Source organism: Pinus tabuliformis, chromosome 7 (assembly GCF_031772625.1).
Source record: "Pinus tabuliformis cultivar Carrire ecotype Pingquan chromosome 7, CPIR1, whole genome shotgun sequence".
NCBI classification, from domain to species: domain Eukaryota; kingdom Viridiplantae; phylum Streptophyta; class Pinopsida; order Pinales; family Pinaceae; genus Pinus; species Pinus tabuliformis.
In genome coordinates, this window is record NC_142293.1 from 548,994,820 (window position 1) to 548,998,771 (window position 3,952).

Here is a 3,952-nt window from a genome sequence, read left to right on the forward strand (position 1 = left end):
ATTTAAATTTGGAACAAATTTTATCTTTAACTAATTTATTAAATTTATATTTTTTTTAAATTTTTTTTTATATATTTTTTTAAATTATTATTATTTCGATTATAAATTATTATTATTATTAAATTATAAATATATATTTTTTTAATTATGATGGTGTAAATTACAAATTTTAACTTTAAAAGATATATACCTTTGACTATTGGATGGCTTTTTTTAATTTACCTCCCAATATCATTTGATCCACGTTTTCATAGAGATAGATTCCTGCTTACTAAAGCTATGCTATGTATCTCTCCCATTCCTTAAGATATGTCTCAGGTAATCCTATATCTTCACATCGATGCTTTGTGCACGTGGATGATAAACATGATGGGGGAGGATAATATATTTATAGTGTATGAAGTTTAGAATCTATACACATAAACTATGATTACCATACATCTCTATGATAGCGTCTATTCCCATTTTAATCTTGGTGCCATAGCTAGTTTCCGATCGAAATCCTAGCAGCCATTATAAAATATCCATTATGCTTCTCCATATATAAAATATCCGTTATGCTTCTCCATATATAAGATATACATGTTTTCTTCCTAGCCAGTGGAAACATTTTGACCATATATATTTATCTTTTATAATGTGTGTCCAAACACCACTCAGACACATTTCCCTCCCCATGTGTTTGATAATTAATGCCCGATTAAAAATAGAAGTATCTATAATCCCCACCTTCCTTCCTCGACAGGCCTTGCTAATGCTGTCCACCGCAGCAAGTGTATTTTCCCCTTTGAGATGTGACCCACCCCATAAGAAGGGATTCATGATAGCTTTTATCCTATGTATGACATCCTAGGGCTATAAAAATATTGTGCATCCAATATACCGATATATTTTGGAGCACATATTTTTGCGTAATCATTCTTCCTCCTATCAACAACCACCTATGTTTCCAGCCGCCCATTTTTTTGTGAAATCTTTCTATCAACCATTCCCACTCTTGATTACTCATATTGCGGATTTCCTTCCTACCATTTATTGGATATTGCTCTGATACCAAAATAGGGACTGGAAGACTCATAAAATGAGCTTGATCATTACATTACAAACATAGAAATTTATACACACAGATAGCCGTAAATTCTACAGCAATCTGCCGACTACCGACGCTTGCTACCGACTAACATTGATGACCCGCCGACTTCTAGAAACTACACTCTAAATATTTGTTGTATTCTCTAGATTAATCTAGCTACTACATTAACAGAGGTAGTTGGAATTAATATCTTCCAACACTCCCCCTTAATTCCAACTATATACCATAGCACAATATACAAGACACTATACTCTTAATTGTCATGCCTGCTGGTCTAAGTCTCGGCTAGGCTTACAACAAAACATTTCATTTTTGACTTCTTGCTAAAGGGTCCATGCTTATGCATTAGCTAGTACAGTTTCATCTTCACCTTCCTGGGTTTCCTTATGAAATTCCTTTGCTCCTTGCTTACATACTTTACGTTAACCTCCTCTTCTGGATTGGGATGCAATGCAAGATTCCGTACAAGGTAATCTAATTCATGTTCTCCCCACTTTCCATGAGGAACTAGCAAAGGAGTCACCAAAATGCAGTCATCTTTGAACATGAACAGCCTTCGAAGAACATCCATGGTAGTATCCTCCATAGTAGCAGTCATCTTGAAAGCATATCCAATAAAACTTCTAACAATTGGGTTATGAGAGAAGCAAGTTTTACTCTGAGTGATTTCTTCAACAACATGAGTGATTTCTTCAACAACATGACATTGTTTGTCAATGAACTCAAAAATACTGCCAAACAAACAAAACTCTCACAAGTGGCTCACAATCCACCTCTCTTCCCACACAGATGAGATCTCTCTGGCCACAAACCCTTCACTACTCTGGCCAAACACATCAACTTTTACATCTATAACTCTAAAGCCGAGACTGGCCTGTCTCCAACGCAGAACCAACACAAGGATCTTCTCCTACATCGACTGTGGACTCTCCAACACAGTGGCACATGACAAGAACTTTCCCTATGCTGCTTTCCCACAGCAGCAAGAGCTCACGCTCTCTACACAGCAAGCCGAAACCAAATCAAAAACACTAAGCTCTCCACAATGAACGGTCTCTTCACAATTTTTCACCAGTCGGCACCTTCTGCCACTTCTCGCATAGCAGGGTAAAACGACAGATCTCCTTTGCCATGTGGATGTACTCCACACACAGCAATTGGTCAATCCTCACATCTGTCTCAGCGAGCAGAAGAGATCACTCGCACAGTGTTCAATTCATCCGCCTCTGGTCCATGCAGCAACACAAATCTTGACTTCAACTAATGTCGCGCTCCACCACATGCAACAGGTTCAGGAGATCCTCCACCCGTTAACAACTGCCAAACTAAAAATCAAAGAAAAACTTACAAAAAGTTAACCCTCCTGAAAATTATGCATTTCCAGAAATCTAGCAGAGAATTCGTTTACTTCTGGAGTCAAGGGACTTAGTCTACCTCCTCCATCTTGCTCTAGTACTGGGTGGAGGAATCATCTTCCAGAGGCTACTTAGTCTACCTCCTCCATCTTGCTCTCCTCCTGGATGGAGGCATCATCTTCTAGAGGCGGCATGTCTGCATCCACCTCAGCGGTGACATCGTCCTCGATGCTTAGCCCAAGCTTAAGCATCCTGTGTATCCTGGCAGCGAATGTGTTCGGCTCCTCTAGACTGAATCCTGAGGTGAGCAGTGCGGTCTCATACAAGAGCATCACCAGATCCTTCACCGATTTGTCATGCTTGTCCGCCTCGGCTCTCTTTCTCAGCTCCTCCATGATGGCGTTCTCCGGATTGATTTCCATTGTTTTCTTGCTGGACATGTAGGACGACATGGAGCTGTCGCGGAGGGCCTGGGCCTTCATTATTCTCTCCATGTTCGCCGTCCATCCATACTCGCCAGTCACCAGACAGCACGGAGAGTCCACAATGCGATCCGAAACCACTACCTTCTCCACCTTGTCGCCCAAGATGTCCTTCATCACTTTGCACAGGCTCTCAAATGCAGCTTTCTTCTCTTCCTTCTTTTTCTTCTCCTCCTCTGTCTCCTCCAGCTTCAGCCCTTCTTTCGTAGCAGAAACAAGCTTCTTCCCGTCGTACTCCTTGAGCTGCCCTATGGCATACTCATCGATGGCATCCACCATGAAAAGGACCTCATAACCCTTCCTTTTCAGTCTCTCCAAGAACGGAGAATTCTCCACCGCCTTCTTGCTCTCGCCGGTGATATAATAGATGTCCTTCTGCCCCTCTTTCATTCGGGTCACATAGTCCTTGAGGCTCGTCATCTCGTCTCCACTCTTTGTCGAGTGATATCTCAACAAATCCGCGAGCTTAGCCCTGTTCTGGCTGTCCTCATGTATCCCCAATTTTAAGTTCTTCGAAAAGGCCTCATAGAACTTGGCATAGTCCTCTTTGTTCTCGGCAATCTCGTTGAACATTTCAATACACTTCTTCACCAAATTCTTCCTAATTACCTTCAGAATCTTGTTCTGCTGCAGCATTTCCCTAGAGATATTGAGGGGCAGATCATCAGAGTCCACCACACCTTTCACAAAACCCAGGTATTCGGGAATAAGTTCCTCACAGTTGTCCATTATGAAAACCCTTCTCTTGTGTCAAAGAGATCAAATGGAGCCCTCTTTGGAACAAAGAGAACAACCTTGAACTCCAATTGACCCTCTACAGAGAAATGCTTCACAGCCAAGTGATCCTTCCAACTTAGTGAGACTCTTATAGAACGATGCATACTCTTCCTTTGTAATCTCCTCTGGCTTTCTCATCTAGATGGGCTTCTGCTTGTTGATGAGACTCCATTCATGCGACACTTCCTTTACCTTATTTTTCTTCTTATCTTTCTCCTTTTCCTCTTCTTGGAGTATCATGGCTG

At 41.2% G+C, this 3,952-nt stretch overlaps 1 pseudogene; it reads right to left on the reverse strand.

The window, feature by feature from the left end:
- Positions 1–2,474: 2,474 nt before the first annotated feature.
- LOC149248528 (heat shock protein 82 pseudogene) lies at positions 2,475–3,751 on the reverse strand (annotated as a pseudogene).
- Between the last annotated feature and the right edge of the window lie 201 nt (positions 3,752–3,952).